Source organism: Prionailurus bengalensis, unplaced genomic scaffold (assembly GCF_016509475.1).
Source record: "Prionailurus bengalensis isolate Pbe53 unplaced genomic scaffold, Fcat_Pben_1.1_paternal_pri Un_scaffold_72, whole genome shotgun sequence".
Classification (NCBI taxonomy): domain Eukaryota; kingdom Metazoa; phylum Chordata; class Mammalia; order Carnivora; family Felidae; genus Prionailurus; species Prionailurus bengalensis.
The window spans coordinates 130,941-144,693 of record NW_025091172.1 but is presented as its reverse complement, the minus strand read 5'-3'; the positions used below and the strand labels follow the sequence as shown (position 1 = coordinate 144,693).

Genomic DNA, 13,753 nt, shown 5'->3' with positions numbered 1-13,753 from the left:
GAGTTTGCTGCGGGATAAAGAGGCAGGGGGTGGAGTGGTGTTCCGGGTATAGAGTGCCTCTGAGCTGCACTGGTAGCGTTTGTAAATTCCTTGTGCCTCATGAGGTTTATGCAAGGGTTAGATGAGAAATGCACCTGGCACTAGGGGGCTCTCGTACTGGTATCTCCTCACCTGACTGGAGAGGCCAGTCACTGGGCGACAGGCGTTGAGGGCCGGGTCCCCTTGTCTGGACTAGGGGCTTCCCAAAGGTAGGAATTGCTGGCCTCTGCCAGTGAGGGTCCTGGCGTGGCAGGGAGGTGAGGCCTGCCTCGCCAGCCCCACCCTCTCTCCCACCCAGAAAAGCCATCGCTCACTGGGGCAGGCACAGGACAGCAAACAGTCTGGGACAGTGACGGGGTGGCATCCTGACACCGTCCTTTACGTCCCCTTTTCTCGTTGGGCTCTGGCAAGGCGCTGTTGACACAGGCACAGTGCAAGGCCCTGGGGCGGCTCTGTCTCCAGGGGGGAGGGAAGCTTGTCCTTGGCCTCTTCAGCCAGGGATGGAGAAGGAGGCGGAGCCTGGGGCAGGGCTTGGTTCTGGGGAAGCTAATCTGCTGAATACGGGACCCAGCAAACCAGCGATGCTTCCGTTGGACCGGAAGTGGGGATGTGGAAGGGGCGGGGGGGTCAGCCTCCAGCAGGGAGAGTTTCCATCAAGGCTGTGGTAAGGACAAGTAGGTAAACCGAGGCCGAAGTTCGGATGACCCGTGGTAAGCACCCAGCATTGGCTCAGAATGGCAAAGCCCAAGCACCAAGCACAGGCCCACGGGAAGCAGGGGACCTGGGCTTCTGAGACATTGGGTGGGGGAGAGGTGTGCAGGGGACCCCAGTGGGGAGAGGTGGTGTCCCATGAGGAAAGGCGGCCTGGCGTGGGAGGAGAGGTGGAGTCCAGGGACAGTGCCTCCACAGCTGTGTCGGCTGTCATAGCAGCCGCTGCCTGGAAAGGCAGGGACAGGGCAGGGGGAGCCAGGCCACCGAGTAGTGACAGGCACACCCTAAGACCCCAAAGGCCTCAGACACTGGCCATGCCACCGTGCGTAGCAAACAGAGGCTCCTGTTTCTTTCTCCACAGTCATTTCACATCCATTACTTCCCCCTGTGAGTGACTTACTGTTACTTACCATCCTTTTGCAAATGTGGAAACTGAGGCACAGAGGGGTGCAGGGACTTGTACCAAATCCATGGTGAGTCAAGGGTGGAACGGGCCCTGACCTCAGGTTGGGCTGTCTCTGGGGCCAGATCCAAAGCTGGACATCAAGTCTCTTTGCGGGCCTCTGGGCTCTGGGCATGGAGATCGTAGGCCTGGCCTGTGGTCTGCAAGGACTCGGCCGGGAGGCCTCTTTGGGGACAGAACACAGTGGTCCCAGGCCGGACAGACCTGAGTCCCAATCCCAGCCCAGCCTCTCAGAGCTGTTAGACTCTGTGCATGGTGCTAACCCCTCTGAGCCTCAGTTTCCTCACCCACAATGGGGGCTAAGAGGCTGCCTTGCAGGTTGCTGTGGGACCTCAGGCAGGGCCCCCTCCTCTCATCTGACTGCACCCACCTGCCCTTAGTGGAGCCAAAAATGTCCAGGGCACACAAGGCCCTGCCTTTGGGGAGGGACACCCAAAAGGCAGTGAACAAGCACACAGATAAATGGCTTAGCCCTTTTTACCTAGGGCTCTGAAAGAAATAAAACTGAGTGATGAGTGGAGAGCATAAGGGGCTGGGGCCACTATAGACACCAAGGAAAGGCCTCTCTGGCAAGTGAGTGATGGGGACTGAGCATCCTAAGTAAAGGGAACAAGTGCAAAGGCCCTGGGGCAGGAACATGTTGCAGGAACAAGCAAGGAGGCAGGTTGGTTGGAGGTGTGTCCACGGGGGCAAGGAGTGTATTGTGGCCTTGGGCAGTGTTCACAGCAGGACCTGGGGTCAAATCTGGCTCTGCTCGCCGGCTGAGAATCCTGAACAAGCGACTTCTGTAAAAAGGGGTAGGATGAGATGAGGGTGCAGACGCAGGGGCCAGCTTCTGTGTGGCAAGGGTTTGTCAGTGGCGGGGGTGGGGGGGGGGCCCATGAGCAGAGCTGCACACTAGCAGGCCAAGGCCCCAGTTGGGTCTCTGACTACAAAGAGCCTCGGCCTGGGAGACTCCCTGGGGGACCTCGGGCCTTGGCTTCCCCAGCGAACAGAGAGCAGCTGGACTTGATGCTGCTAAAGATGCTTTGTAACTGAGCTCTCTGAGCGGGGCTGTGGGAGAGAGACAGAGGGCGACAAAGCACATGGTTTCTTGCATGTGGGCACCAAACCCTTCCCGGGGCTGCTCACCCACCCCAGGACCTGTCCTGGGACCACCCAGTGTGGCCTGAGCCGGCACGGCCCCCGGGAGCATTTGTTGTGTGTCGGGGGTCACCGGTAACCCTGTCTCACTTCTGTCACCCTCAGGAGTTCCCTGGAGACCAGAAGCAGCCTGTCCACTGACCGCTACGGGTACCGTCGCTCCCTCCACTCTGGGCCCACTGTTCCCATCGGCGCCACGGGAGGGCCCCAAGAGGCATCAAGGGAAATTAGTCCCCCCATTGGGCCCTCAAACTCCCCCAGGGACCAGCAGTACTGCTGACACATCCCCTGAGGACTAGTCCAGCTAGGAATGGTCCCTCAGGGGCTTGGCTAAGGGTTCCTCTGAGAACCAAGGCTGGTGGTCCCTCTGAGGGCCAGCCCTCAGCTGCCCGTTCCCATGACGCCCAGGCTGCAGCCCAGGGGCCAAGCTGACGCTTCCAGTTGGTTTCCCGATCGCGGTTCGTGGAAGCTGGGGTGTCTGAGGACCTCTGCCTTCACATGGCTTTTGGATCTTGTCGTTTCTACGAGATGTCTTCAGAAGGAGGCATTGTCTAACGTTACAAGAAGGGGCCAGAGACTGAGGCACACAGGAAGGTCCCCTGGATCGGAGGTCAGCCGATCTCTGCTCACGGGCTGGGGCCACAAAAGACCAGGAAGGGGCAGCTAGCTGGCCCCAGTGCGGTGCTGGCACGGGGAGCCACGTCCAGTGTAGCGGCGTGAGTCGGGGAGGGGTGGACTGGGCCACGCCGACTGGAAATAGGTGCGTCCCTCTCTGTGGGTGGGAGATGTGCCATTGCCAGGAAAGGGCATATACCCGGGGAGGAGCCACAGGGCTGGATGTGGCCAGACGTGCCCAGCCGGGGAGGGTGAGGCTGAGGGCCCAGCGGAGCTGAGTCGCACCAAGGGGCCCGAACAGCCGAAAGCAGGCCCAGTGGTCGTGAGCCCCCTGCACTGGCGACACGACACGGCCTGGGCCCCCTGTGCAGGGGGCGGGTCTGGTAGTTGCTCCCCTGGGACAAGACAGTCATGGCCACCAGCTCTGAGACCCTAAAGCTGCCTGAGGCTGTGAGAAGGGCAGAGGGGTGCTTTCCTGAGCCAGCGTGGGGCTGGCGGCTGCCGGCACACTCCGATAACCCTGTAGGGGGACGCTCCACGGCCACAGCCACACGTGACGCTAACAGGTTTTTTTCACCCTTAGAGTAGTCTTTAGTTATTTGAAAGACAGCTGGGATTCACCCCCATTTTCCTGGTTCTAGAGTCTTCAGGCCCAAGCTTGTGCAGGTGTCTACATGTGTGTAGAATCATGGCATCCTTTTAGGGCCTCATCTATCAAAACCTTTGGACGAGCTATTCTTCCTGTCAAAAACTTTGGGAAACACGCCTCTTATTTCCCATAGCTGCCATGCAACATCCTAGAAGGATCTCCTCCTCCAACATCAACTTCTGCATCTAAACAGGAGTTCTGTGGTCCTTCTTTACAGCATTATGAAATCTTTCTTGAAGGCCAGGATGGTACTTTCCTTCTAAGGGCTCATCGATCGATTCCAGGATTTTTCTAGAGATCATGACAACAGGACAACTAAATTGCCATCTGTCATTAGACTGAGTTCCCACCAGGGCATCCCAAGACGACCCAAATCGTTTCAAATATTTCAGCCCATCTGTTTTTTTTTTCTCAATTAAACCTGCTGAAACCACAGTCTTAGGTTTCTTTTACATCCAAGGCTCCTGCCTATCAACTCGTGCCAAGAAGGTAGTTTGTCTTCATGTGACAAATCGTCTAATTATCCCCAAACCCACTGCTCTGTGATGCCAGCATGTGTGAATTTACTACAACCTATATATATTTGAACTTCTATGTGCTAGTCATGGTATCAGACAGAAGAGGTATTTACAAGGAGCAAAACCAACATTGTCATGCCCTGGTAGAACTCTGTCTACAGAGAGGGGAGAGATTCATAAAATAACCACTCAAATACAGAATTCCGAATTGGGATAGACGCTATGAAATGCAAGAGCACAACAGAACAGGGGGACCCCACAGAGGCCTGAGGTTGCAGGTTGGTGTGGGGGTGGGGCGGATGTACTCTGGATACCCAGCACGGTTCTTCTCAGTCAAGGACATTTGAGGTCAATTTGGAGAATGAACAAGCAAATATCAGCCTGGTATCTCCATCTACCACCTCCATCAGAGCCTAAGTCAACCCCAAAGTCCCTAATCTTCTCACACCGACTCCCCCATTGTAGTAAATAACTCTGGGCATCCACTCACTTCGTACCTCTCCCACCCTAATCCTGGTCACCATTATCATTGACCTAAAGTGACTTAGCCACCTCCTCACTGATGTCTCTGCCTCCCTTTTTACCCACATACAGCCCGTTCCTTGTAATTAGACACATATCTGTAAAATAAAACGTATCACTTCATCCATCTGTATAACATCTGACAATATCTCATTTGTCTCAGTGGACAGAACTTTATACAACGTGGCCCCCACTTCATCCTCTGATTTCATACCCTACAACCCAAGGATGTCCTCCCCGCAACCATGTGCACTTCTTCACAGAATAATCTAGCCTTGTTTGGGATCTGGATACATCTCGCCCATCTGGAAAGTGGGGTCTTTTCTCTTCTCCCTCATTTGCACACAGCTTGCTCCTTTCAGACCTTCACATACCAGCTTCTCAGAGCTTTCCATGACCACCTACTCTGAACCACCAGACACCGTCCATAATACCTCTCAGTGTTCATTATCTGGATATATCCCTCATAACCCTTAGAACAGTCTTGTCTGCCGTATCTCTTCCTGCTGTAAGGATGCAAGTTCCTTAAGACCAGACAACTCAGTAGTCTTACCAATGTATACCCAAGATGTGTAATGGGCACTCATTAAGTGCTTTTTTGGACTGAATGAACAAGAACTAAGTATGAAGCACAAGTGAGGATAATGTAATAGCACCATCCCCTTGAAGGGATGCCAGAAGGCTGTGTAGCCTTAGTGGTTCCAAGTAGCCATGGTTTGGATTCCAGTATAAAAATACAAGCTGTTTTTTTTAAAAAATATTTATAAGTTCTTTCCATTTGCTACAGATATCTGTAATTCCTTTCTCTCATCTGCCAAAGCTAGAAAACTAATCTCGTCAACTAGCGTATCTTTGTGCACCAAGCTAAGTTTACTTAGGTTTTTCTGAACAGAGATTGAGGAATCCATGAGTTCTGCGATTCCACACACAGCTGACATGTTTCCAGGTGGTAATTAGTCATTTGTTTCTTCTTTTCAAACCAAATTCTATAGGGCTCAAACTTCTATATAAGGAAAGTGTTCACATATGAAGTCTTGCCATATTTTCTACCCAATGTTCCATCAACATGTTTCAAACTACCATAGCCTCCTCTTAGGCCCACGGGAGAGGCCATATTGGAGCCATTCTAATCATGTGACATTACCCTATATATGAGGTACTCGAATGCATGGATAATAGATCTGTCAAGTTACAATACCACAAAGGAGAAATTTTATAATAGATTATATATATGTTATAGGTTAATAGATGACGTTATATTATTAGAATCTAACATACAGGACTCTATATTGCACATGTATTTTTATGAGACGTATATTTGACTACATAATAAGAACAAAATGAGATTTAAATACGTTGAAAGACAGGAGATTTCCTACCTCCTTCTGGTAGTCTACAAAGGTGATTTCCTCACCACCTGATTTCTTAAACGTACTTCTGGGAGTCTCCTCCCAATTAATAGTATCCACTCGATAGGTTCTATTGTTATACCTGTGGAATGGTCACAACACCTAGTATTATTCCCAACATATTTATGGCATGGGATCATGTAAGAAGTGAGAAGCTTTAAATCCTACAAGAAATTTCAGGATATATCCACTTTAGTAAATTCATATGACATATAATTCACCTATGTAAGGCTACAATCCAATGGTTTCAGTATATTCACAGAGTTGTAAATCCTATACATTTGCCTACCCACCCTATTTCACATGAATTGAATGATACAGTATGTGACCTTTCCTGACAGCCTTCTTCCACTTCGTGTACTACTTTTCAAGGTTTATCTATGCTGTAGCATGATTGGTATTTCATTCCTTTTTGTTGCCAAATGACACACTATTTTATGGATATACATTTTTATTTTTCCATTTGTCAGCTGATGAACATTTGAGTTGTTAACACCTTTGAGCTATTATGAAAAATGAGATTATGGACATTCATGTATCAATTCTGGTAGGCATTGGTGTTCATTTCTCTTGGGTATAAAACTAGGAATAAATTGCTGACTCATATGGTGACACTATATTTAGCATATTGAGAAGGGCCATCCTGTTTTCCAAAGAGACCACACCATTTTTACTTCTACCAGCAGTATTTGACGGGTGGTTCCAACTTTTTCACATCCTTGCTAACACTTAATCTCTGCCTTTTCAAATTTAGCCATCATACTATGAAGGGGTATTTCACTGTGGTTTGACTTTGCATTTCCCTGATGGCCAATAATATTGAGTATCTTTTCATGTGATTATTGGCCATTTGTATATTTTCTTTGGAAGCCTGTCTATTCAGATCCTTTGCCCATTTTTTGAAAGTTGGGTTAAAGAAATAAGTGAAAGTTAGGTTCTCTTTTCATTATTGACTTGTAAACATTTCTTACATATGGAGAAGCAAGTTGTTCCGGAGATATGTGATTTCAAACGTTCTCTCATTCTGTTCCTTTTTTTTTTCTTTCTTTTTCTTAACTTTAAATTTTTTGTAACGTTTATTTATTGTTGAGACAGAGAGAGACAGAGCATGAACAGGGGAGGGGCAGAGAGAGAGGGAGACACAGAATCGGAAACAGGCTCCAGGCTCCGAGCCATCTGCCCAGAGCCCGACGCGGGGCTCGAACTCCCGGACCGCGAGATCGTGACCTGGCTGAAGTCGGACGCTTAACCGACTGCGCCACCCAGGCGCCCCTTCTTTCTTTTTCTTAACTTTAAATTTTTTGTAACGTTTATTTATTGTTGAGACAGAGAGAGACAGAGCATGAACAGGGGAGGGGCAGAGAGAGAGGAAGACACAGAATCTGAAGCAGGCTCCAGGCTCCGACGCGGACTGCGACATCGTGACCTGAGTTGAAGTCGGACGCTTAACCGACTGAGCCACCCAGGCGCCCCCCCCCCTTTTTTTTTTTTTACTTCAAAGAAAGAAAGTTTTCAATTTGGTGAAGTCCAATTTATGTTTTCCTTCTGTCATCCCTTCTCTGTTGGCATTTTATTTTATAAGGTTTTCTCTAAGCCAAAGTCAAGAAAATTTACTCCTAGATTTCCTTCTAGGAATTTTATAGAGTTTTAACGCTTACCTTTAGGTCTATTTTTAGTTAATTTGGGGGATAAATTGGAGTTAATTTTGTATCTTCTGTGAGGAATGGCCAGGTGGATATCCAGTGGTCCCAGCAATATTTGAGGAAACGAGTATTCCTTCCCCAAGAAAGCGGTCTTGAAACTCTTGCTGAAAAAAAAAATCAATGGACTATAAATGTGAGGGTTAACTCCAGAATTCCCAATTCTATTCCATTGATTTTTAGGTCTATCGTCATACCAGTATCCCACTGTCCTGATTCCGAGAGCTTTGTCGTAAATTTTGAAATTGGGAAGCAAGAATAAAGTCGAGGACTCCTAAGATGATGCTGGCCAAGCAGCTTTACATCCACGCTCTTCAGCTTAAAATGTCTGGTCTAGAAGAAGATTAAAAGTAAAACACTTCCGTCAAGTGGACATTTGCGAATGGATGATAATTAAGCCCTGATTTTTAAAAATAGTTAGACACAAAGCAAGAGAAATGAAATTTGGAAGGAGCATATTCTGTTACATGTGAGAGCAGGTTCAGAGCAGGTGACTGGATCAACCTCAGGAATCACAAGAGCAGCAAAATCTACAACTGAATCTTATCTCTCTCTCATGCTGTAGAGCCAGATGAGGAAAGCGTGGATGGATTCTCACCATTCCCATGCTATTTCTGCCTCTGACCTTTATGTTTATTGATTCGAAAACTGTAGGACCATCTCTTATGGGGGGAAAAGGTTCTCAAAGAGATTGGATAGGTTTGTAAAAAGCAGACTCACAGGACACCTGTGTGGCGCAGTTGGTCAAGTGTCCGACTTCAGCTCAGGTCATGATCTCATGGTTCGTGGGTTCGAGCCCCACATCAGACTCTGTGCTGACAGTGCAGAGCCTGGAGCCTGCTTCAGATTCTGTGTCTCCCTCTCTGTCTCTGTCTCTGTCTCTCTCTCTGCCCCTCCCCCACACTCTCTCTGCTTCTCTCAAAAAAAATAATAAACATTAAAAAAGTTAATGAACACAGATGTAAAAACAATTGATCCAACTAATTCTTTAAAATTTCCATAGCATCTTTCCTTTGGGATTTGTTATCAACATGCATTATTAGATCAAGCAGTTTGCATTCGGAGCAGTTTGTGGTTCACATCAGCACAGAGGGTAATGCTGGTTTCATACTCAAGAATAGAAGCACTATATCCAGGCCAGATTACCAGCCTGCAAACAGAAGACATTAGATGTAAGGGTCAAAGTCCAAGCTCTGAACAAGGAAGCAAGCGTCCCAGGGTTGGAACTTGGGGTCTAAAATTGGTGCTTAGGAGTCAAGCAGTTTCAATTTCTTATTTCTAGTAAGAACTGATCTTTTGAAGGACCTTTCCAATAGAGATTTACCTGATGGGCTAGTTATAACTCTTACACTCTCTTTGTTAAACCATATTGTTACCACCCACAGGCTCACACACCTATAGCCACACACATGCGTATGTATGTATGTATGTGAGAATATATAGGATATAGGTGTATAAAGTATAAACATATACACAATATATATACATACATACATACATACATACATGTAGCTATAATTACTATGATTGAAAGTATTTAAGAGAAATTTATTATCCAAATTTGAGAAGATTTAGACTTCTTATGAGGTTTATATAACTACCGAATACCTCAAGGTTTATGCTTATCATTCTAGGACTGTAAGAGTGAATCTTTTCACTTCGTTTCAAATTTACATGAAATTCTAACTGAATCGTTCATGGCCAGTGGGTACCACTGAAAAGACCATCACTTATAAATCCTACTGCTTCAAATGAGAGTCACTTTCTCAAATGCTTCTATGGTCAGGTCTGTAGAATGTGAGGCTTTCCACTGTGTACTTACGATTGAGGAACTCCGTGGCCTCATTCTCGTTGTAATAGTTGCGACCAACTTGCTTCAAATCCATCATCTTCAAAATTCTAGAAATTGGAAGAATGGATTTCGTGGCAACCGCAGTGAATATTATTAAGATTTACTAACAAACACGGAGATACACTGGGGCGAAGAAATCGATCAGTGACTTTGTTTTACAAACGATTAACAGGAAGTGCCTGATACAACAAGGAAATGACATTGTAAGGTAGATATTAAGGCCCCTTGAACCTCCATTTTTCCCTCCTTTACATAATCTACAACAAAGGGTCATGGGAAGGTCATCAGAAGGTCCTTCATCCCCAGAAATGAACTGAAACCTCTTTTGCAGACTACGTGCCTCTAATTTTCGTTTTCACTATTTGTGCATCACCGTAAGTGTAGACCACCAAACAAATGTAGGGGTGCCTGCGCCAGACTTTGGCTCAGGGCATGATCTTGCACTGAGGGCTCAAGCCCCGCACTGGGCTCTGTGCTGACAGCTCGGAGCCTGGATCCTGCTTCAGATTTTGTGTCTCCCTCTCTCTGCCCCTCCCCTGCTTGTGCTCTTTCTCTCTCTCTTACAAAAATAAAAAAAACATTAAGAAAAGAAAACAAATGCACATTTACTCCAGGAGAAAGAGGCATCGCTGTGCACAGTTGACATCTGCCCCTCCCTCGACAGGGAGCAGGCATGGGATGTGGGGGTAGGCAGGAAGAACAATGTCAACAATAAGCCACAGAACTCAAGCACATCTAGGTGAGGTTCCAGTGCCGATGCATCTCAAAGATCGCTTGCCCTCCCAGAACATGAGGAGACCTCGAGAACACAAATTCTAGGACCAAACAGCTATGTACAGTGCCACTGACACACTAACATACAACCAAATCTCAAGCAAATGAAATCTCACAAACACACTTGCTAGAGAGAGTGTTGTAATAACGTAAGCAGTCCAGTGAGGTGGGTTTGAGTCACTGAAGAATTCAGTGATGACCTTCACAATCTTGTTGCCCCACCGGCTGACCAGTTCTGTTTTCTGAGGTAAAGAAACAACAAAAAGGTCTAGTGCTCCTTCCAAGGAGAGGACGCTCATTACTGGACCACAAATCAACAGGTCACTTGGGTGTCTGGCAGGAGCAATCTTAACCCCCAGAGACACAGGCAGGTAGAATATACGATTTAGGAGACCCAAATGAGGGTCCGAGTTGAATATTTACAATGATTTTTTTTTAACTTAAGCTCCTGTAAATTATGCACTTGCTAACTAAATACAGGAGTTTATTGAAGTGGGGTGTCTGGGTGGCTCAGTCGGTGAAATGTCTGACTTCAGCTCCGATCATGATCTCACATTTTATGGGCTCTAGCCCTATATCGGGCTTTGTGCTGACAGCTCAGAGCCTGGCGCCAGCTTCAGATTCTGTGTCTCCCTCTCTCTCTGCCCCTCCCCGGCTCACACTCTGCCTCTCTCTCTCTCTCTCTCTCTCTCTCTCTCTCTCTCTCTCTCTCAAAAATAAACGTTTAAAAAAATAGTTTTTAAAGTTTATTGAAGAGGGTCGGCTGGGTGGCTCAGTCAGTTAAGCCTCTGACTCTTGATTTCAGCTCAGGTTATGATCTCACGGTTCAGGGGTTTGAGCCCCACTTCAGGCTCTGTGCTGTGTCAAACCTGCTTAAGATTCTTTCTCTCTGCCCCTCCCCCAATTGCTCACTCTCAAAAATATTAAATTAAGGAAAAGAAATGGACTATTAAGTCCTTCCAGTTCTGTGTGTGTATGCGTGTGTGTGTGTGTGTGAAGATTTGGAACAAGAAATAAAAACTTTTTCAATACTTCGTTAGCATTTGAGCCCTATTTGCCATTGGAAAGGTAAAAAATATATATTTTGTTCTTAAATTCATTTTAACCACAAAAATGAGGCATGAGGGAACATCAGTGATAGCCAAACACGGCATGTGGGTTTTGTTACAAATCCTATGGGCAAGAGATCGAGAGGTGTCCATGAACCATTGTATGAAAAAGGTATATTTGCTATAATACAGGGAGAATGTGAGAGAAAGAAAGAACAAAGGTCAAGAAAATGTCCACTAACAGGAGTGCCTGCATGGCTCAGTTGGTTAAGTGCCCAACTCTTGACTTCAGCACAGGTCATGATCTTGTGGTTTGTGGGTTCAAGCCCTGTGGCCCTGCACAATCAGTGCAGAGCCTGCTTGGGATTCTCTCGCCCTTGCTCTCTGCTCCTCCCCTACATGTGCTTTCTCTCTCTCAAAATAAGTCAATAAACTTAAAGAAAATGTCCAATCACATTACTTACCCTGCTTTTGTAGTTTATGAGGCAGTAATAAAGAGTTCCCATCTAATGTGGGACACTCTCCAATTACATGTTTATGCTGGCAGAGCAAATCTGTACGAACTTTTCCATCTTCAACCTCTGGCATGTAATCAATGTTGTACTTATACGTGAGGAGTTGAGGGCGAGAGGTCACTCGGAAATGGTTGGTGAATAGCTTCACCACTCTACCTTGCATTCCTGCAAAAACCGAGGCACATGTCAATAATGAAACAAGTTGACCAATCGCTCCCAAAACAATGGAGACACCACAATCTTGAGAGCTTAAGTTAGGTCAAACCAAGACATGAACAAGTAACGTACACTTATACACACCTGATGCCCAGACTATGTACCGGCCTTTTAGAGGACTCCTCACACAAACATACATTTAGAGTTAAAACAGGAGATTAAAATATTAAATTAACAGTAACAAGAGATCAAAAGAAAACCTCTTGTAACACAAAGCTTCCAAAAGGGGAGGGCGAGTGGGGAGCCACTGTTTGTAATAGTGTTTAGCATTCAAAAAAAAAAAAAGGCTCAGCACAACCAAAGAACTGGGTCATTTGATTTTAGTTGCTATAAAAGGAAAAGGAAAAGAAAACTGGCAAGTACATCCAGGTCCCTAAAATAGGTCTCTATTTCTGCAAAGGTGGAGGTTATTACAACATGAGAGGGTGGGAAGGTACCTCTACTCACAGTGATGGGGTGAAGCTCTAAGATTCTCAAACACAAAGGAACCTCAGAACAAGATCAACACGAACAATTCCCTAACGCTAGGTTGTTAAAGGCCACCACACCTGTTGTGGAGTCTTTCACATGTTCCAAGTACTGTCGGGTATTCACCACCTGGTCTTGAAAAATGGCTCCAAGAACCCTTTTCCCCTTCAGCGACAGTGCCTGCAATCCAGCCCCCCGCTGAAGTTCCTCTGCACAGAAACAAATGCAAAAACCATGAATTTTATAGGATAAAAAACAAATGGAAACGTAAACAAAGGACAATGTTAAGTACAACTTAAGTTGAGGTGGTTGGAGGTAGAAAAGAGGGTTGTCAAAGGATCCAAACAACAGTAGTTCGGTAATGGATCACCAGAGAAGGTGAATGTTACCCAGAAGCCTTTCTCAACAAGACCCCATTCCGTGTCAGCGGCTACCCGAGCACCACATTCATTGCTGCTATGGCGTTTGCCTCCTTTCATCCGGTATTTGTTCAGAGGGCAAGCTTCTTCTAATCAGAAACTTTGTCCTTTCTCTACCTTCTTTATAGGCTAATCACCTGGTACCAGAGTGCCCTCTAGTGGGCATCAGAAAATGCTGACTAAATAAACAGTCCTTTCAAAAAAAAATGCATGAGAGGTGTTTGAGTGGCCTCAGTGGATGAAGCTGAGGACTCTTGGTTGCAGCTCAGGTCATTATTTCACAGTTCCTGAATTCGAGCCCTGCATCAGAGCTCTGTGCTGACAGCATGGAGTCTGCTTGGGATTCTCTCTCTGCCCCTCCCCTGCTCTTGCTCTCTCGGTCTCTCTACATCAACAAACTGAAAAAAAAATTATCAAAAGCCAGTTTCATGATTTTTTTTTTAAAACAACTGATCGATTTTTTTTAACAGCAACTGGGAAAGGCTCTCATGTTATTTTTATCACACTGTAATATTCATCTAATTGAACTATTTTACAAGGTGACTATTTGAGCACAGTGCAAGGCAACCTTTCACAGATTATGAAAGAAACCTCCGTAAATGGGTAATACAGTCCATGCCTTGGGTTGCACAAACTGGTTTTCTTCAAAATGTTACTTCTGGAAGCTATTATCCCTAGCTTATGATGCTCT

At 46.4% G+C, this 13,753-nt stretch overlaps 1 long non-coding RNA gene across 3 annotated transcripts; it reads right to left on the bottom strand.

The window, feature by feature from the left end:
• Nucleotides 1-6,018: 6,018 nt before the first annotated feature.
• LOC122478523 lies at nucleotides 6,019-13,385 on the bottom strand. Of its 3 annotated transcripts, XR_006296058.1 has the most exons (6): nucleotides 12,724-13,385; nucleotides 11,909-12,124; nucleotides 9,592-9,744; nucleotides 7,967-8,102; nucleotides 7,728-7,876; nucleotides 6,019-6,151 (listed from the first exon to the last, which is right to left on the bottom strand). It is a non-coding gene; the product is annotated as an uncharacterized LOC122478523 (long non-coding RNA). The 3 variants fall into 3 exon arrangements; XR_006296060.1 differs by lacking the exon at nucleotides 7,967-8,102 and having other exon boundaries at nucleotides 12,724-13,383; XR_006296059.1 differs by lacking the exons at nucleotides 7,728-7,876; nucleotides 7,967-8,102 and having other exon boundaries at nucleotides 12,724-13,377.
• Nucleotides 13,386-13,753: the final 368 nt, after the last annotated feature.